Genomic DNA, 22,334 nt, shown 5'->3' with positions numbered 1-22,334 from the left:
GCTATTGTTAAATGCAGATCTCAAGGAAGAAGTAAATTCTCCCACAGTAATGAAATGATTATTTATGAAAAAAAAAATATATATATATATATATTATTATGATAGCTTAGTTACAGAAATGGGTCAAAGTTTTTGTGGACTGGTATTTTTAATACTCCAGTGTAATCTACTCCAGTCATCCTTGACAGAGAATAAAGATGGGTTTTCAGGGATCACAGCTTTCAAGCTGTGTGGAAATGCACATTTCTTGTTTTGAGAGTAATCGCACAGACTGAAAAAGACAATGATATTTTGAGAGATATTTATAAACTGAATCTAGGACAAAGTGCATGTTTCTGCCAAAAACCAGTTTTTCATGGTTAAATTCACTGCATACCCAGAAATCCCATAGTGCTAGCAAAATTGCCATCTTTAGCGGGCATTTCATCCCTGTCGCAACAACCTTTTGCACTGAAGGAAGCCCTCGCTTAAAAACATGCCCTTTTCCTGTGAATATAAAATGGATACTTTTCTACAAAGTTGCAAAATGTCCTCCCTGAAAGAAAAACAAACCCCAAACAAAATCTAACAAAAAAGCCCTTAGCACCTGGTTCACAAACAATATGTCAATATATGCACTTTAAAACAATTTTAAGAAATGAAGGCTTTTGTCTTCACAGTTTATATACATGTTTACCTGAAATGCTGGATTTCAAAGTTAGCCAGAATTCAATTTGGCATCATAGTCTTGATTTCTGAGTTCAATCAATCCCAATAGACTGCAAGAAAGGATTTAAGACATCTTAGATGTCTTAAATGCTCTTGATCATTGATTCACAGTGCTCATTTTGTTTGCAGAGGGCAAAGACCTGTTGAGATCAGGTAGCAGAAGATTCTGTAGCAGCAGCAAGACACCCAGAACCTCTTTTCTCTCCTCATGTGGCTCTCTTTTGTATACTACTTTCTCTGCTTCTTCCTTGAGCTCATGAGTTGGCCTCACCCAAACAGGGTGGTTCATGTGTCTCATTACAGTGCTGGGAGACAATTTAGGTCTTTTTGCTAAGAAATGAGGAAATTTTTCTGTTCTCTGAGTGAAAAAGAAAGAGAAAAAATTAAAAACGAATAAACAAACAAGAAGGGAAAACAAGATAAGAAAAAGCTAAAATTTCCAAATAACTCATTGATTCTAGGAATTAAGACATTAAGAACCCAGATGACAAATATCACAGCTTCCAGTGTCACAAATTCCAATTAAGTTGGAAGTATTGACAACCTTGATTCATCTGGGTGTGTTCACAGGACAATAAGTGGATCATGTTGTATCCGTGCTGGGCACATCAAATTTTTCTTTACTTTCTACTCTTCAGATGAAGCAGAAATAAAATTGAACAGAAGAGAAATTCTGTTTACCCAGGAATATGATTTTACAAATTGTTTTGTATTGATCTGTATTATATTTAGTGACATTCAAATTATTCAGCTTTTGGCAGAAGTTCTGAATGTGTACAATTCTAACAGATAGTCTAAAAGAATACCAAATAATTAAAGAAAAAACAACAAACACCAAAAGAACTGGGGAGGAAAGAAAATCACATTAACACATGAAAAAAGTAACATAAGCTTAATTAAGTAATTCTATCCTCTCTGTGCTGATGATCTCCAAGGCCCCCAGACATCATATGTGAATCATTCAGTGGCACTGTAGCTCATCAGGACCAGACACAAAACCATCCAGCCAGGAGGGACTTCTGGCTGCCATTTTTTTTTCCCCCTTACGGTAGTTAACATCATACAGGCAAATTCAGGAATTTATCTTAATTTTACATAATTTTATCAGAATGAAAAATACATTCCCTCACTCAAAGTGTTAATCGTTCATCTTTCTATTTTCAAATAAAAACTAATTGTATTTAACAGATTTAAGTCCACAAATATTAGTATTTCCTTTTCCTAAAAATTTCCTTCAACTTGAAAATTTTCTAAATTACTCAAGAAAATACATATGTAAAAGTATGTATATATTTATGTATCTATCTATATACAAAAAAATACTTCCTTGTCAAAGAAGTCCTGAATGAATAGTAAGTCCTTTCTAAACACTATCAGAGGACAGAGGAATTTTTAAAAAGTAAGCCTTGAAAGAAAAGTATCAGGAGATGTTGCTCTCTAAAGGGAATGTTAAGAAGCCATACTGATAACATTCTTTTAAAATCTGGATCACCTCAACGGGTCTTACAGAATCTGACACCAGTGTGCATTCCCAGCTCAATTGTTTTAAATCTAAATTCAGTCATACTTATAACATGCTGATACTCTATTCTGTGTTCACTGTATGATGCTGGTGCAATTTTATCCATCTGAATCATGAACACTTTATGACCCTGGTATATGGACCAATCCACGATGCATCCAAGCGTGTATGTACACAGCTGGAGACACATGTACAGCATGTGAAGCATACAGCAAAAGAGCAGATGGACAACTCTAGAAAATACTGTGAGTTAAATAGTTTTAAAATTTTAAAAAACAACAACAAAAAACCTAACAAAAAAAAACAAATGAAAAAACATTTTAAAAGGCAGTCCAAGAAGGTATTTTAGAGACTAATTATGGAAGTGTTATGGAGGATTGGTGTTTATTTTAATTATCTTTTTCAAGTTTGTCTACTTCATCCTATTCAGTAACATCCTCCTAGTTACCAGCCAGAGCATAGGCAATCCCTGCAGCCTGCCTGCTAAAAGCTGGATGCTGTTGCACCCGGCTTTAGCATAAACTGATCAGTGCTCACTTGCTTATAAAATGATAATTGCTTATTACTTTTCTTTCTTTACGTTCAAAAGAGCACTGTATGTTGTTTCTAACTTTAAACACAAGCACATGCATTCTATCCTGTGTTTTATTATGAATAACCTGAGATTGCCTGTATGACAGGGAGCAGATCTTTTTTTTTCTTTTTTTTTTTTTCTTCTTCAGAGTAGAAGGGGGAATCGTAAGGCTTTCTATAGGATTATGAAAAATTCCCCTGAAGATCTCTCTCATCTCTGACCCTGCGTGAGTCACTAGAAAACAAGCTTCAAGACTAGACTTATATACTTTGGGCAGTAAATACCTTATTTTCTCACTTAGGCATCTCTTTTAAGTACTTAAACGCTCAGTCACATGAAACTAACCTGTTGGAAAGAGCTGGATCACACTTAAAACTAGGTCAAGTACAGATTACAGAAAAGTAGAAGTGAATCAAATGACACCCAGCTGGTGAAGCATTGTGGAGCTCTACAAGAGGTCAGTACTCAAAATGTCTCAGGTTTATTTTGTTTTGTTTTTGCTATTTCAGAAAATCTAAATGAATAACCAAAGAACTTCCTAGGGCTTTCTTTAACTATTTGGAAACAGGCATGGTTTTCAAATTCTGTCAGAAGAACTCAGTATGAAGCCAAGTGCTTGGATATTTTGATGGTGGGCAGGACAGCAAGGAAGATTACAGAGTTATCCAAAGATATATATCACCTGAAATAAGGGAAAATAGCAATTATTGATCAGTTTTCTGGAGAAAGGTTGAAAGAGAGTGGGAAGGTCAAAATGCAGATGTTTCACTGGATCTTGGAAAGGAATTAAATCAAGATCCAATGACAAAGGTGGTACAACAAAAGTTTAATATGCCAGACACAGAATCCATACTGTAGCATAGCTTAAGGGAAATTTCATAACGTGCACGTATGTGCTAATATGCCATGAAAATATATGTCAAAAAGAAGAGGGATAGGAATAACCTGTGACAAGGCAGTGGAAAAATAGGGATAATACCAGTTACAGCTGAAACCTGTTGGAGATCACAGATCTGATTTTTATCAGTTACTAAATAGAATACAAAGCCACAGAGAAAAATATCTCTGACTGTTACAAAATCTACTATATGGGTCCTACTGCTCTAAATGGGTATTGTCCGATTCAAGTAGAAAAAAAGCACCGTGATGTTAGAACTCAGAGAAGTAATTTGAAAGAAAACATCTAATGATAAATGGCCTAAACCAAGCTGGAAATCTTGAGGAAGTACTTTGGCAAAATTATAGAGTATTGGGTTATCCTTAAGGACAGCTTATTTCATGTGGTTTTATGTTGTTCTTTAATGAAGCAGTATTTTAAAGAACACATTACTCAAAAGTCCAAAAAAGTTAATATGAAATTATTTCTAGAAAAAATGTAGGATATTCAGAGCTTGCAACATTAACTAATCTGAATTTTATTTCCTCCTGTAGTTAAATGAAAATGAACCATGAAGAATCCCATTTACTTCCATGACTAATGACATTAAGAACATCAAATTTGGTCAAGTTGCCTGTATCTTCACTTAAACCAACAACGTAGCTGAAAAAGCCTTTGGCAGAGATTCTAGTTTATTCTCTATGTGAAAGTACTATTTTACAACTGACACCTACTGGGAGAATAGAAACAAATATGTTGAGTATTTTCCATTGAACACACTCCTCAGCATCATCTCATTGTGACTCTCACCATGCTTTTAATTCACAAAATAGATCTGGTTGATGAAAATTGAGTCAACTAAAACCAAGATAATGTTCCTTTTGCTCAGTTTCCTTCTCTCGTACAGTCAAATCTCTCATTTGACAAATCTGCTGAATTCTAACTTAAAGCTTTCAGAAGCACGCTAGGGAATGCATCAGCATGACTTACTCCAGCAACAATGCTGGAGTTACATTGTAACTTAGAGATTAAGAGGAACATAATTCAACTAATTTCCAGCCTTTGGGAAGCATTGATAAAAAATATGGAAAACATTCAACTCAGAGTAGCCTTCTGGCACAATGTATGCAAACTTAAATTCACAGCAACAAGAAAAATCTAACCTCTTCTCTTGTCCTTCAGAAGGATACCTTGTTCAGGGCAGCAGAGCTTTCGAGCATTATTGAACTTACTAGGTGAACTATTGCAGAAAGTCAGTGGGAATTACAGTGAGATTTACAGTGGGAAGCGAGTGGCTAGGTTTGCTCACAAGAACTAGCTGTGTCAGAGTCTCTGTTTCTTTTTAGCCCAACATGAAGCTGTGGGAGCAACTCTTAAGTACCCTTCAATATCAATAGCAACACGATTTTGCCATTTCAGTCATTCAAGCATTTTCTCCAAAAGCAAAAAAGAATGAGACTTAATAGCCTGGTCTGGCATTGCTTTAATTTAGTCTTTTCCTTCAGGTAATATGAAGATTAAAAAGCTATTTTATGAGGCATCCTATAGCTAAAACCAACACATAAAAAGAAACAGCTCCATGCCATTCCCTTGTGCCCTGTTGTTGTCACCTGTGAGCAGAGATCAGCACCTTTCCTTTGCTCCCATGAGTGGCTGTAGTGTCATGTAGTGTCATGAGGCCTCCCCTCAGCTGTCCCTGCTCTGGGCTGAATAAACTCAGACATCTCAGCCCCTTGTGACACGTCTTGCCTTCTAGACACTTATCTACCTGCAAAGCCCTCCTTTGGATGCTAATACTCTTATGTCCTTATGCTGTGGCACCCTGACTGCACTCAGTGCTCTAGGTGAGGCTGCACCAAGAAACCAAGAGTAAAAAAGAAGGAAAAACATCAAAAAAATGAAGAAGGATTTTTCTTCACTTTTATATTTTTTATTTACTATTATAAGTGCTTCTGATTCACTAAAAGCTTTCCATCCCCTCATCCTTTTATCTTCTTTTTCCTTGTAAGGCTTGTTCTCACATAGAAGAGTCTCCTTCAATCTTTCACTACTTCAGTCAGGCTGATGGTGGTACTGGCTTGGAGTTACTTGCCTTGCCTTGCATAGCACTTAATTTCTTGCTTTTATCCAGAATATCACCACAGGTACACCATTTGCTCAGTTTATTGCCTGTGAACTTCTTTTTCCAGTGATCATCACTAGCACATCTTACCTCAAATGTGAAAGTAAACAATGAACCCTGATCTAGAGAGAGCACAAAAGGAGGTGAGCGTTTACAATGGTGAAAAACATTAAATCTGTTTCTTTCACAATATCTTTAACACTTACAACTGAAATGTAAAAGGTCTTGTTATCACCCACAGGCCACAGCTGGAAGCAAAACATCTCCCTCTGCAGTGATAGCCATGACTGACACTTGCCTCAGGGTCAGAAAGGGATCCAAGGATTGCTTTTGTTTTAAAATGTCCTTTCATCATTTTCTTTTTGGCTCAGAAATACAAAAATACAAACTAAAAAACTTCTTTGTTTCCCCTTTTGTGGAAATGTCACTTATTTTTTTTTTTTCCCATGAGCAAAATGCCATTGTGTGCATTTTAATCTATGCTTTTATTCATTTGATGACTTTTTCTTTGCAGACACAGTTCCTTCCTCCCTCTCAATTGAAGTGCACTTGGGATATATTTAGGTTTTATTCACTTCTGGAAATTTTTTTGATTGTCAAAATTGTGTTTGAGTTGCTCTTTCTGGTACTTTTTTTTTTCCTGAAGGTGGTGTGGATTTTGATTGCTAGAATGGGGGAAAAGAAAGCGTGAGCGAGTTGCAAAGAAATAGCATGAAAAATGCAAGGAAAAAAAGAAAAACCCAAACTGGAATTTTGACATTTAATTGTTTCCTGAATCAAAAATGGAAATCAAAATTTCCACATGTTTTATGAGAAATAACTTATTGAAAATAATGAAGAAAAATTACAAATTTTTACAGGGATGGAAGTATTTATCCCAAAACATGTCTGAGAGCAATAATAACAAACACACAGCAAATCATTTTCAAACTGTCGCTTTTTTGTTTGTCAGTCTGTATTTCCAGCATTTATATTTCCATATTTCCTCCTTTTTTTTCTCTCAGAAATAGCTTTAACCTTATGATTCTAAATGCTGAGCTTTTTCTCTCTGTAATACTCCATCATCTCTAATATTTCCTGTTTCTCTCTTCCCCTGCTTTATGCTTCCCCAGTCTGAACACTCAATCTTCACTTTAGTGTTCTCTATATGTGCTCAGTAGCAAACATTGATATCCACTCCTTTAGGCTTGCTTCTCTGTCGCAATCCAGATCCAAATATTTAAACCCTGGAGCTGTAGAACAGAAAAGAGAAAAGAAAGATTTCTTTCTGTGTTTACAGGTCACTGATCCATGTCTGCTCTTTTTCTAATTCAAACCTTCTCTGACAAGCTGTAGAGCAAGTAAAAAAACAGAAGGGTAACGTTGCTGGCAGCTGGTGGTGTGACACTGTCTAGGTGCAGTGTTGTAGAAGCATTGCATTCTCCTGCTCAGAAATCAGCACAAAACCACCAAGAACACACAGCATAACCCAGATTATGTCAGAAGAGTTGTTAGCCACTGGAGATGCTTAAGAATCACTTTTTGCTCCACTCTTGCTTAGGCGATAAGATCCACCTTTACTACTTCTCAGCTAGGGTTCCTCAGCAGTAAGTCTGACGTAATAATACTTGATTACCTGAGAAGTTAATTTCCAAGACCGGGGACAGATTTGTCTGAATTATTAAAGGGGACAATACGAAGAATTTCATTTCCATGGTCAGCACGTATGGGAAAGCAGAATGAATTAGTATGTGTGGATTTTCATTTTTCATGATTTTCTTCCTGTCAGAGGATTTTCATTTTGTATAACATTTTAAGTGATAAGAGAGTCAATCTTGATGTCTGTCTCAGGGTAGTAACATGGGACCCATCTCAGACAATGTCTCTAGGTACAGGACAAATAATAACTCATGATCTTGGCAGTACCCAAATTTCTAAGAGAGTTTTTGGAAATAGTATCACTAAGATTAAATGCTACTTCTAATTTTTTAATCAGTTCCTCACAGACAGCAATGTACAGGTGCCTTGACCTTAAACTTAGGTAATTATTATAATTAAAGAGCTAATACTCCATTCACAAATGTCTGCTGCGCTTTCCCTATTGTCTAAAACCCATTATTCCACATGTAGCTCCTTTTCTGCTCCCTGTTTCTTTGGACTTCTTCCAAGATTTGCTCTGTTATTGTTTAAAGCCTTTCTCGGTATATTCGCGTGTTGGTACTTTGTGCTCTGCATCCAATGACTTTTGGATTATTCCAGTTTTGAAGAGGTACCCTCTATGTCCATTCACAGGCAGTATTCATGCTGTATCCAGCAAATATAATATACTTGTAATCAATCATTGCTGCTAATTCCCCAGAAAAAATCATTTTCCTTACCGTGTTACGCAAATTAGTCAAATCAATGTTTTGTAAAACTTGCTGCCTTTTTCAGGCACCCTGGCTCCCTGCCTGCCTCTCTCCTCCTCCTCCTCCCCTTCTTATTTTCTTTACTAGTGAGACTTGCTCATACACCTCTGCTATATTTCCAGGACAATTTTGTCTCATTAATTTTGTCACCTGAATGAAGGCTATGCAAACAAAGACTTTTATAGTTTGGCTGCCAAAATGTATCCCTTTCTAATGACAAACATCTGTCCAAATTAATTTTAAATGGTTTTGGCTCACGGGTGAGATACAAACTCTAAGGATAATTATTTAATTTCAATTTAAGACATTTTAAAGAAAACTAACGTGTTGATGAAAAGAAAGTGGTCAGTGTCTCCTGCCTTAATCAGACTGAAGAATGATTAGTTCAACACTCTCTTCTGCCTGGGGGGTTTTGAACTGCATCTCCTGGAAGAATATTACTAACATATTACACAGTTTTCGTATTCTGGAATGGTCTCTCAATTTATCCTACTGGTGCTATTGCACTCAGATTAAAATAGTTAAATTTTCTGAGAGATGGTGCAGATGACCCAGTAATCTAATGCTTGGGGTAGTCACGTGGAAAATGGAACTTCAGGGTTCAAGTTCTTGCTTCAATAAATACCTAAACATTCTTAAACAAAGCAGGATTTTAAAAGGAATAAATGAAGGAAGTTAAACCAAAGTATTACACAACAGTGTCCAAGACAGTCTTGTAGGCAATGATAATTACTGAGGAGGAGACAAAGCGCAAGGCCTTCAACAGCTAAAGTACATCACAAAGAATGGAGATTCACCAGTTTTGAGAGACTAGCATGGACAACCATTTTTCTAATTTGAAAACTATTCAATCATTGCACAGTGACCCTGCATTTTAGATTTTAAAAACTGTAAGATACATGTCAGGCCCTAAGACATGAAATAAATATATTTCCATTTATTTGTAATCACAACAGTAAAATGTTGAAACTAGATCCCTTCAAGGTTCCTTTCAACCCAAACCATTATGTGATTCTGTATGTCCTTTCAGAAATAAAAAAAAAAACAACAAAGAATAGAGGAAAGAAGGGAGATAAGCACTGGTGAACCACATCCTTGGAGGTTAGAGTTTAGTAGATTTCATTACCATAGGAAATAGCTACCAGTGTGGGATGGTAGGCAGGACAAGAAATAAGCAATGATGGAGTTATGTGAGTTATAAATATGGAACTCTGTATAGAAGACACATCATTCTTAAACAATAAGTGCTGATGTTAAACGTTTCTGTTAGTGCTCTATATAACAGGTAATAGATGGGTGCCCACTTTGGGGACACAAACTGATGTTTCATTTCCTGTGAAATGCAGATCCCCGGGAGAACATACATTCTTTACGTAACCCACATATACATAAAATTTGAAAAATGGTATTCTGTAGCATTTCTTGCTACAGACTTGCAGAGATCTGCTTTGGCTTCATGACAGCTTAAGGATTTGCTTCTATAACACACTTAAAAATATACCTAACTTAAAACACAAACGCAGTCCACAAAGACATGGATTTATAAAGCTTGCTGAAGAATAAATGGCATTTGTTACTACATGGGAGAAACAGTGCAAATAGCATCAAATCAATCTGTTAAAAATTTACCTCTCTCATGTTCTTGGATGTTCCTCCCTCAAAACATGGGTGCCTTTTTAAAGAAGAAATCCCATACATTTTAAGAAATTATGTTTTCTTTTATTCATAAAGTGTTCATTAATTAAAGCAAGCCAGTATTGTCAGCAGAGATGCATCTGTTACTCATAGGAGTCCCGGGATAAATCCTGTTTTGGTGACGTCTGTCTTACTATTGTCCTAGTGGAGCAAATGGCTAACGATTGAGTTCTTTCTGATGTATATGTGTTATATATGCAATTAAGTCTTGCTATAGTGAAGAATCACTGTCAGCAGAGATTATTTTAATGGATGTACAGTATTACTTTAAACTAAGTCTTCACCATCTGTTCATCTTAATTATAAATGCAAAACCAACGTATCTTACATTAGCATCAGAAAATGGGGAAATATCAGTGACTGAAACGTCCATATATACTCTTTGTGCAATACCGCCTGCATCTGTGCCATTTTTCATCTCCCTTTCCAAGTAAAGCAAATTGGAAAGGGGGGAGAAAAGTGCTTATTCCTCATAGATAAATTCCTGGCACGGTTCAATATTTTTTCTGGCAAACAAGAATTCATTATTCAAGATTTCATTACTATTGTGCCTGAGAATGCTTTCCAAAAGTACGTTTTCTACTTGCACTTATACTTTATTCTAGCTTTTTTTTTGACTGCCATAGAAGCAGGGAAAATGAAAGAGCCAACACTCTCAAATGCCATCTAATAAATCACCAAAAAGAAAGGTTAAAAAAAAAATACAGAAATGTTTTGAGCTTAATGGAAAGAAGACATAACAAGGAAGCAAAATTTAAACATTACAGATTTAAATTTCTGATGTGGCATTGCTTTCTATGGTCCAGGATGATTTCCATTTGAGAAAACAAAAGAACAAATGAAAGTGCGTTCTCAGTGGTAGAAATCCAAATCTATATCTGCTTTAATCAGGTAGCTTGCTAGCAAATATTTTGTTCTACAAATGTGTATTGCTATTGGAAGAGTTAAGGATGAGTTACGTTTGCTAGTTTTGAGGTACTTTGCCTCTCCATTCCTCATTTGGACTATCTGCTAATAGCCTTAGCTTTGTGGGAGCCCATCAGAGTCAGTAATTTGAATCTGAGGGTGCTTGTCAAACGGTCCCAACATATATCACCATTTGATATATGGCTTGTGGCAAACTGATGAGCAATAGAAAAAGCCTGCGCTGGCACCAGCGTGAGAGGGGTTGCTTCAAGACAATTTACTGCAGAATATCTTGAAGTTTGCATATAAATCCTTATTCTGGATTTAGCAGCTTCCTGTCAATTTGATTGTTTAGGTAGTACAGTATTAATAATACATATAGACTCATTCTGTACTGTAACATAAGGTCTGATATACAACTATATCTGAGTTAAGTCAAAAATAATCCCATTGAAACCATCAGAAGTTTAACACCAAAGAAAACTAATAGTAAATAAGAACTTCCTTATCCTGATTTTACAGTGCTGGAATTTGACACTATAAATTAGTTTGGTTTTCTGCTAGAAGCCTAGTAATGTAAACAAAATTAAGGTGAGAGCTAACGCATCAGATAAATAGTCTCTCCTTTTTGTGTCTCGATACATCAGTTTCTACCTCTTGCACCCACAGCACCAGATGGCATCCAGGCATTTTCACTGAGAAATATATTCTAAAACTCTTTCCAGCCTTGTACTGAATTTAGGAGCCTGGTTTCCCAGGCAAACTAGACATTGCTTGCGGTGGTTGGACTAGAACATGTCCTCCCAGGATCATGGCCTAGAATGAAGGGAAAACTTGGGGAAAATTATCAAGTAGGATATTGAAAAATATGAATTTGTTCCAAAAATTATTGAAAAACTTGACAAGATTCCATTACTCCCTATCTGCCAAACTAGGCCTCATCAAATTGAAGAGTCAACAGATAGCACTTCTTGCAATCTGCAGATGGTCTGTATTATCAAGTAAACTAGTGAGTAACAAAAATAGTGATGCAGATCTCCACGTGGTACATGAGAAAGTATGTACAGAACAGCATACCAACAAAAAGAAGAGAGAAAATGAGCAGGCTATCCCTTATTGCAAAGTCTTACCACTAAGTGATAAGCACTTGAAAGAGATGGCTGGTATTGTGTGGATTAGAGAAGGATAATCAAACTCTGAGAGGCTTATGATGCAGGACGAGTTTGTATATAAACACTGCATCATTTGCAAGCATCTCCAACTGTAGCATAGAGAAACTTCTCTGCAAGTCTTTAAGTTCATTAGTGAAAATAGGTTTGCAGAGTTATTTCCTAACATTTTTTACTTTGAAAGTTGTTAGGAAAAACACCACAAATCATTAAGACCAGTAATTTGTACTGGTGAAATAAGTATGGCTTTATGCTATACCATCTTACACAACAATATAAAATATGAAAATCAAAATCATTTTAACAATAAACAGCTTTTTTACTGATTGCACATGATTATGTTAAGGACTTTCTTCTAACAGTGTCACAGAGGTGATTTAATAGCTCCTATGACTAATCGTCCCAGATGACCTCTCCCCTCTGCTGATGAGGCATATTCAAAACCTCCTGCCCTCTGCTCATTTTGCCATCTTGTATTTTCAAACTGTTTTGATCATAAATACATTAGGCAATATTCTTCTTGCCTCTGATCAAATGTTCTGTGGACAACCCACCTCACCTGTGAACAAAGTAAAAGGAAACTTGCCTTCATCTCTGTTCCTACTATTATTAATATCATTTACCTGAAACAGCCACGTCACTAGCAAGTATTAGAAATCACTCATCAGGTTTTCAATCTCTGCATTAATTACTGCAGTTCCCCAAATTCTTTTTTTGAGCACGGAAGCAAAATTTAGCTCTGAGAAAGAAAATGAACTGCACATTTTCCTGTCTGGAATATGGACAAAAATTAGAAAGAAAACCAATCTCCTAGAAACATCGCAAGGAACAGGATAGTTTTAAAATGTTACCATACTAGTCAAATAACGTAAAGAAAGTACCATACGCAAAGCCTTATAAAAGTGTGCTCTCAAAATGCACAAAGTGCACCAAACCACAGATATTAATAGTCAACCTAAGTCCAAACAACAAGAAAAATGAAGTTGAGAGAGTGAAAAAAGCAAGTAGCATAATTGTAGTATGAGAAGGAAGAAATTCAAGGTCAAAAAGGCAAAGAGGAGAAAGCACAAATTCCCTATGAGAAATCTAGACTGTTAGAATAAACGGGTCCCGTAAGAGCTGCAAGCAGGTTGCCACAAGCAAAACACAAATCCCTAGGGGGCAGTACATAATTAACAATTTGCAGATGCAGCCATTGTCACAAAGACAGGGACTGCCACCCAAAAAACGTGAGCAAGCATTTTGTTTTCAGAGCAGCTTGCTGATTGCACTATAAACCCGTACTGTTTGCCTTTATATAATAATGAACTACTCTCTACCACAAATATTTTTCTCTAGGATCATTAAGTTTTCCAGTAAAATGCGGGAATTGCAGAAAGTATGGACAATAATTACATAGAATAAAAGAAAAGCAGTAAAACAATCTGGCTGGGGGATGGGGGAGTAGTAAGAAGAAACAAGCAACAAAATCAGCTTGATTCAAAAGGTAAAGTAACATTTGAATTTCTATGTATGTCCTAAATTTTTTTATATGTAGTTTGTGAAAGAAAACTATTAATGATTTAATAAATCAAAATAGATCATTGATACAATAAGATTTCTCTGATACAACTGGAAGGCTGAAATAATTTTTCATACTAAAGGGAGTCAAATCTGCATTTTTGTTTGTAGATAAAAATAATGCATTAAGTGTAGCGCCTGTCTGCTGAAGGTACCAAACAAGGAAGTACCTTAAATCTTTTAAACTGAGAGATAGTGATCAGAGCAGGCTCAAAGAAGGCTGAGAGAATAGCTCTGTTGTTTGAGACAGTCAGTCGAGAAAGAATTCATCTCTTGAATCATGCCAGGGTACAGCCACCGTGCCAGCCCGCAGCTTTAATGGGCACCTTAATACTGAGTCTATCTGCAAGTACTGATCATGTTTCTTTTTTCCTAGAGAATACAGTTATCAAAGGTATTTGGGTTATCCCTACCGCAGAACCCACAAGAGACAAAAATATAACCCTTCCTTTATGCTTTTCAGTTACAGCTGATAAATAATTTTAATGTCCTTTTATACTTAATCTGTATTTTACAGGCAGAAAGAAAGCAAGAAAATGATTACAGCTGAACAAGATGTTTTCTCTTCTACGCCTTTCCTTTGTTGACGCGGAGGACTAATGCCTTTCTCTGACAGTTTCAACCACACTCTTCCAATTCTGTCCTCCAAGCATGGGGTTCTGCACTCAAGTGCTATCCTGCCATGAAGATTGCCATATTGAATGCACTTCTGGAAATGTCAGGTAAGTCATCAGCTTTGAGGGCACATGAATCAAAATTTCTGAGACAGGAGGAAAAATGTAAAGTACTCACAAGATGCAGACCATCCTGTCCTTTTCTTTTTGTTTTGCTCCATTGCAAAACAAGACAGAAAGAACTTGCTTTTATTAAGATGTATAAACAATCTAGTGTTCTGATATCAGATCTTCTTCTGTCCTACTGTAGTTGCACATGGGAATCTGAGAATCTGACAGTTCCTTACAAGAATGTGGTGTCTAGCATGCTTGCAGATCTTCTGCAATGAGATGCTCCAAAAGTAATACCTCCTATTTTGATATGTCAGCCCACAATGTCAGAGATTATGTAGGTTGTATGCATGGTGCCAGATGTGGAAGTGCAGATAGAGCACTTTTATAGAGTCCAAACACTGGATGTGAACACAGTGGTGCATTTCAGCAGTGGTGACAGTGATGGAGGGCCCCTCTGGTGGTGCAGATTTTGACAAGCACGCCACGTATGCTCCTCTTCATCACTGATGAAAATGCATGACGGCATAGCATATGATGGTGACTATGTTGAAAAATGGATTTCTGTAGCTGAGAATTTGCTGTACAAAATAGTGCTGTTGTGCTATTATTATCCATTGTAGTTTCTACAGAAATATGTAGGAGGCATTACTTTTGGGGTGACCCAGTATTTCAATTTCTTTTTTTTTTTCACACTTTTGCTGTTAAGATTTTGAAGCTTTTCTGCCTTTAAATACCCAATGATTAAAGCTCAAATGCAAGGCATGCAATTAAGTCTTTGAATACATTTAGACTCACTGTCACCTGCCTGAAAAAATGCAGACCTGAACTCTGTCATTTAAACTCACAAGGGCAGTAACTTACATAGATCAAAGTAAGGTGGAAAATCAGGGCTGCATTTTCTTTGAGATATTCTATTCTTAGCAAAGAAAAGTTGTGATTAAGTACAGAAATCAGACTTTTTCAGTCTTCCAAAAGAAGGAAGATAGGAGAAGGAGGTTTTTCACACAGAGGGTGGTGACGCACTGGAACAGATTTCCCAAGGAGGTTGTGGATGCCCCATTCCAGGAGGCATTCAAGGCCAGGCTGCATGTGGCTCTGGGCAGCCTGGTCTGGTGGTTGGTGACCCTGCACATAGCAGGGGGTTGAAACTGGCTGATCATTGTGGTCCTTTTCAACCCAGGCCGTTCTATGATTCTAAGAAGCAGAGGAGTTAGTTTTGAGAACCAAAACATGTTGAAATTTTCAAAATAAAGTCAAGGCAAGAAGCTGAGTGCTTACCAGTTTCAGAGCAGGCAGTTCAGAATCCATTGGGGTTTTAGCTTATGTCTTCCTTGAAATTCCTCAAACCTGAAACAACGATTCAGTTGCTGTTTGTCTGTTTCATTCTGCAGGAAAATGTCCTCAATTGCTACATATCAAAACATCTGTATTTCACATGCAAGAGGAACACTGTGAACACATCTGTTCCTAAAGCAAAACTAAAAAACTAAAAAAATATGGTAAGTGAAAAGAAGAATCAGTCTTGTGTTTTGTCTAGTGCTTTGAGAGGGACCATCAACCGTCAGCCTAAGAGGAGTACGGTTCTTGCTTATGCAGGTTTGCTTAAGCAAAATAATTCTCTGTAGCTTTCATTTGTGTCTCTGTTACATAATGTTCCTTCATCATGGACTATGTTTTATTATGCTCAGTAAATGTAAAATACTTCTATTTCTTACTGTATTTATGGTCCTTTCCTAGGAAAGGATCTGACTTTGGAGCATTTCCACTCATGGAAAAACAGGCATTTAGAACTTTATCAGTATCATTACAGTTTTACTGACCATATAATTTGAGAAAGTTGTAATTCTAAGGGGGGATGGGGGACAAATTTCACATTATTTTCAATGAATTTTCAGACTAAAACGACAAAACAATGTTAGCTACTTGTTAATACATCATGATTGAAGCTAAGTTTCTCTTTGATGTAGATGCCACGGGCTTTAAGATTTTGATTATGATGTACCTGCAGAGTTAATGAGAAGCAATGTTGTGTTACTTCAGAACAAAAGCTAGTTACAGGTAACCTTGAAATATTATCTATTTCATGAAATGGTGTAAACAAGTTGCTCACAACTTTTAAAGGCCAATTGGCAAGATTATATGTTTCTTTCCTAAATTACAGATAAACCGTGATAGTAGAAACTCAGTAGGAGCCAGGAGACATTGTCACTAAGCATTTAGGTTTCACCCAACCTGTTGTCTGGTACCATATTACCTCTGTCAGACAGGAGATTCCCAGCGCACGCTGCAATTCAGAAAGACAAAAAACTGGGATCCTCTGCCTCTCAATGAGTTTCTTTCAATACTACAGCCTTCATGTCCTGCCTGGGATGCACAACATCTGACGTGGACCCTGCTTTATATTGGGAATGTGTGGCACAGGGTTCTGATGCTGGTCTAAAGTAAGTTAAACTTATTTTCCTTGTAAAGATTCAATTGCATCCCTCCATAAGAAAACAAAAACAAACAAAAACAAAACAAACAACAACAACAACAACAAACCAAAAAACCAACCATCAGATGCGATGATATGCACACCCTTAGCTGAGATACCTTCCTTTGCTTTCTGATGTTTATTATCAATGCAAAGCAAACAAAAGAACAATCTATGTGTGAAAACAGTTGATCCACAATCCAGAAATCAGAAATTTTGGCCTCTGTAACATCAGGGAGAAGAAACTCAGAAATCTGATGTTGAATTTTAATGTTGAATTTTAAATGTACAGTCCTGCTCTACATTTAGCATTAATTCAAATTTTCTAAATGTAGTTTTTGATGGGAAATCATTCGCTTCATTCTCATTCAGTCACATGTCATGTTTATTTCTTGATTCAAATGTGTAGCATTCACTGGCCAGTTGCAGTAACCATTGAAAGATGGTGAAGAGGGCACGAGAGACCTCAGGTACAACCAAGTTTTAGAAAAAGAACTATAAGCAACAGGTAGGTGTATATAACAGGAAGATATTTGTAATGCCCTTATACAAAGGCAAACTGTTACTTTGTTAAATTACTATTTGTTATATATCTTGGCATTTATCTGGGAGTGCAGCCCTGAGATGCAAATGCATGGAAAAATCCAGAAACCCAGTTCTGCTCTTAGAACTATTCCCCCTCACTCCAGTAGTTATCCTTGGCAAAAATGCTTTGAAGGGAGAATGACTAGATTTAGACATGGGAACGTGAAATGTCAGAACTGTAGTGTTGAAGGCTACATTATAAAGCCCTGCTGTACAGCAAGATAGTTGTTAGCAATGATGTGCCTATATATTAACCTACTTCGTTTCTTCCTTTTTCTGTTGGCAGGCAATGAGACTATTCTCCTTTCATCCTCGGTGAACAGACACCAGATTACTCACACATATAGTCAGAAGACAACAGTGGCTTCTGGTGAGTACTAGTGTTGGCTGAATAACAAGAACCATAATTCTTCCACCCAGTTCTTTGTTCACATACCATTCTAGATTGAAAAAAGGGAAAGCTACAGGTTGCTAGTATAAAGTTAGCTTTTATAGCCTTGGCAGGATAAGGATTTCTTATGAGATTTATTGAAATTCCTTTTCATAATATAACAAATATAACAAATTTAGGAGGTTCTCTTCTATTTATGGAGAAGCAGAACAACGAACTTATGCTCAGACTGCACGATGTCTGGCCCCAGGCTCAGTTCAGTTTCTACATGCACTGCTTCCTGTCAGAGTAATTAAGTGCATTTTTCCTGATTAACAAAAATCCAAACAAGATAAAGAGCTAATTTGCTTTCTGCTTTTGGTCCCAATGGATGAAGCCTGTACTTGTTTCTTGGGAGTTCTTTACCATTTTCACTCTAGCATTGAGATAAACCTAATTACTTTCCTGAGAATGCTACAAACTGTGAAAAGAAAATTTGTGGAATAACCAGATTCTGTTGTAATAAGGGATATTTATGTAAACTGTTACTATAGTCAGTATAGTCTTGAGAAGTTAAAAATAAGGATCCAATGCAAGCAGAAATATTTTCTTATTTTGCCTTCCTGTGAAAAGAGAGAGGGGCAGACTCTGAGTTAACACTTGCCAGCTATTCAAAGTTACTATCAATTTAAATTTGCATGAGAAACAGAGGGAGGAACAATGCATACAAAACAAATATGATTGAGGCCACTTTACCATTCAAACTATGTGGAATGCTCTAGATGAATATTCAGAAAAATCAATGACCATTTTGTTGTGACAGATGAACTTCAAAATACTTATATGAGTGATCCTTAATTAATTGACAGCATATCCAGTTTAAAGAAAAATAATTGAACAAGGAATTGAAATTATTGGAATAAAGAAAGTGACTATGGAATGAAATGAAAGCTAAGCTTGGCACCTGGCACAAAAATAAAGTCTACATAGGAATGGACAGTAAGGCCTCTTTGTCAAGCACTCATTATACTTTGAAAAACAGAATGCCTTCCTTAGAAAGGTGTAGGTATCCATCACGTAAAGGTTTGGATTTATGGTGGTTTTTCTTTTCTGTAATGATGAGATTTTAAATACCCTGATGGGCCAAACCACATTATGCTTCAGTGCTCTACCGTGGATTTGACATGACCAGTAGCGAGTCCGTGGGTCACACTGAGAAGGAGCCAACAATTCAAAGTGGGTGAAAACTGCCTGCAAGCATTAGAAGAAAAAATGGTTACATTTCATATGAAAACTACACAAAATGCCTGGCTGAGCCTGGTCATTTGGGGAACTCAGCAAATACCTCTACTGTGTTGGGTTATTATTAATACTCTTGCATGTCACCTTTAAATGAATTTGAACTTCAGTGATGATCTTAGCTAGAGTATAAACTATACCTACTGAAAGTAACAAAAAAGTACATGTACTATGTGGCATCCTCAAAAAGAGCAAGCTTCATTGCATCATGAAGCTTGCTGTAGTGCTATAATTATTCTGTTAGAATTGTGGTCAGCTTCTTCCAATCAGATATTGGAAAGTAATGAGGTTCCCCAAGACCGTGGGCAAAGTGACAGTAAATTAGTGGCACAGGGATAAATATGTGCTCATTAACACCGCAGTGGTAACAATATAGGGCCATAAACAAGTAGTCATCCAGCACATTAACCCTTTATCACAATTTCATGTGTGCATGTGTACACTTATGAGAAGCTGTTGAATTCTAGGAATGATTCTATTAGAAGCAGAACCAATACCAGATAGCGTTTAACATTTGTCCATTTGAATTTGGCAGCATACCATTTCCAGGAGGCCAGCTACAAGACCACTTGAATTGCATCTTTCCTCTGCAGACAGCTAAGAAGAGTATAAAATGAAACACAGATTTTTGTGATGGTTTTCCATTTCACCTCATCACCTTTCCTGGAGGGGGTTCAACCACAAACTATGAGATTATTTATCTCAGACACTTTCCCATTTTATATTATCTATATACAGTTGGCATAGTTTTGCTCTCCTTTCATTAAACTACATTCTCCTTTTGTGTGTTTCCTAGTGATTCCTAATACTCCAGTGGTCTTCATCATAACATGCAACTGTGAGATGGTAGAATCTGAACAGAAAAAAAGGTACAGTCTCATTACAAAAAATAAACTTGAAGTATATTTCCTCAAGTAGGGGAGAAGATAATATACTCCTATTTTGCTTGGCCTTTTCTATCATATTTAAATAATGTCCATTCACACCAAGAAAGGGAAAAAAACCCCAGAGCATTTCCACAATAAATAATTCATCTGTACAGTACATGGTTCTAATGCCATCACATCTTTTTGGTTTCCCAGTGTGTAGATAATAATACTATGTGAAACAGAGCCAAAACAGATTTTTCCAAGTTATCTCATGTTAAGAATTCCAGTTCAAAGTGCATTCTATATCCATTCATGGATGAGAGGTTTGTAAAAATGTTCAATATCTGAGCAAATGCAGGGTGATTCATGGCCATAAAAGGACCAAGACAACAGGAACCAACACATCACTGGAGTAATGAAAGCATTACCTACAAACACATTTTTATTCAACCACTTTTTTCCCCCTCAAATGTGAGAATGTCAATTCCCAATTAGAAACTGAAATGTTCCTGCCAATGACACCTGATATGCAGTGATGTAAATTCCTGGGTCATCAAAACATGAATATATTCTCTCCAAAGCATACGTGTTTAATTAGCAATTAATGACCCATTGTAAAAGAAGTTATATGAAGTTGCATGTTTGCCATAGGAATGGTGATTCCTTCTTTCTAGCCCTGCTTTGTATGACTTTCATCTTTGCTATAATCCTGTTGAATTTCTCTTCTAGAATGCCTCTTTAGTTCTGCATTCTTCCCACCTTCGCCCCCAACACAGATTAATACTGAATATCAAAAGACAACATCATAAGAAGCACATCAGACTTGAGACTGAAGGTGATTTTTCCTTTGTTTCCTATGTGTTGTTCAACTCGACCTTTTTGGGCACCCCTCATTACTCTGTTATTCCAATTCTTTTTTTTTTTTTTTTTTCATTGATTGATACTAGTCTGTAACAAATTTTGTCCTTGGTTAAAGTCAATGAAAATGTTCCTCCTGGTTTCAGGATTTCATTCTGAAAGCCAGCTCTGACATGGTTTCTACAGGAATGGTCTGTTAATTTTCAGTTGACAGATTAAAGTCTTTGTCACAAAGTGCTAGTACAAGTGTGGTTTTTGCAGTGGATTTTTGATCAAGCTGTATTGTGAGATTCTAAAAACTGACATCCTGCTCTCCTTTTTGCTTCTAAGTAGATGTTAAATAAGCAACTCTCAGGAACTACGGGTACAGTTCTGACCTCAGTCCAAACACGAACATTTCCAATTGCACTGAAGAACTGAAAGTGTCTTGAAAACCTAGAGATAACACACAAAATACACAGATACTACTGAAGTATAGAAAAATTAAACTCTCAACAGAGCAGCTGTCCTGGCAGTACCTTTTACAGCTGGAGATATTGTTACTATCCTCTTCAGAACATTGATTTCCCACTGCCAACCTCACATGCACTCTGTTTTAGTCTTCCCAAATTGCTGCTGTCCCTCATGCACCTGCTGCTGATGGTCTCATGCCCCTGCTCACTCCTTTCTGGCTTGGTCCACAATACCAAAAGTGTTCTCAATCACACTGAAGATGGCAACCAGATTTGTTAAAAGCCAAACCAGATAGGTAAGCTAAACAAAATGCAAACCAGAAGAAAATTTATCAACAGGCCTGTCAGAATTTACAGTATTTGTGTTCAGTTATGTTTTGCTCTGATTTATTTCTTACCTACATCCCCCTCATTTTCTGCCTCCAGCATGCCACAAAGAGTCCATGATTTTTACTAAACGGCATTTGTTCCAGAAAGTTTCCTGATAGTTTTTAGGGTACGAGGCAGCAGAATGAAATGTGGATTGGCAAAGGGCTGAGGAAGGAAGTATAGCACGATTACCTCCAATGGGACTCACGAGGACTCCTGGCACCCTGCCTGCTCCTCCTTCCCTGCAACGTGCTCTGCAATAAGCACAGGGTAATGCTGCCACTGAGCCCACAAGGACTTGAACACAGCACATGGATGCTGGGGCAATATGAAAGTTGGAAGGGGGAGAAAACAGCAGTTCTATTTTGGATTTTTTTTTCCTTGGGGAAAAAAAAGAAAAAAAATTAAAGAAAAAGCTGGCAGCTTTAACACAGCTATTCTGAGCCCAGGTCTATCCTTTCCTATGTCAGCCTTAATCTGTTAGATGTCTCTTTCATAAACTAGCAGAGTGAAGAGACACAACTTCAGTTGTATGTGAGCCACCTTCAATAGTGAAGCAACTTAGTTAAATGGAACCAGAGCTCAGTAGACATGTGTAGTTTACCTGGCTTCTCTAAGATGAGCTGTATGTCTGCAGGGACCAAAGGGCCTGCACCATGGGAATTGTTTCTGATAGCTGAGTCAAAGTATTCCAGTTTCACTCTACACAGCATAGAAGCTTGCTGTGCAGGGGAGACATGGAATGAATGATTTTGGGAGTACTACTGTTTGTAGCAACTGTTCACATTCAGTTTTAGAACATGTGAATATG

At 36.9% G+C, this 22,334-nt stretch overlaps 1 long non-coding RNA gene across 6 annotated transcripts in view; it reads left to right on the top strand.

Moving 5' to 3' along the window:
* LOC107316719 overlaps positions 1-20,942 on the top strand; it is a 30,777-nt gene extending 9,835 nt beyond the window's left edge. Inside the window, exons 2-10 of one of the 6 annotated variants that reach the window (XR_004308001.1) lie at positions 13,299-13,446; positions 14,038-14,242; positions 15,640-15,747; positions 16,216-16,306; positions 16,410-16,689; positions 17,131-17,229; positions 17,593-17,676; positions 19,511-19,844; positions 20,574-20,942. This is a non-coding gene — a long non-coding RNA (uncharacterized LOC107316719). Of the gene's footprint in view, positions 1-13,298; positions 13,447-14,037; positions 14,243-15,639; positions 15,748-16,215; positions 16,307-16,409; positions 16,690-17,130; positions 17,230-17,592; positions 17,677-19,510 lie in introns of all 6 variants that reach the window. The other 5 variants (XR_004308002.1, XR_004308000.1, XR_004308003.1 and 2 more) reach the window with 5 other exon arrangements.
* The last annotated feature ends 1,392 nt before the right edge of the window (positions 20,943-22,334 follow it).

The sequence above is a fragment of the Coturnix japonica genome, chromosome 7 (genome assembly GCF_001577835.2).
Source record: "Coturnix japonica isolate 7356 chromosome 7, Coturnix japonica 2.1, whole genome shotgun sequence".
Lineage (NCBI taxonomy): Eukaryota > Metazoa > Chordata > Aves > Galliformes > Phasianidae > Coturnix > Coturnix japonica.
Note: the sequence above shows the minus strand (reverse complement) of the source record. Positions and strands in the feature narration are given on the sequence as shown.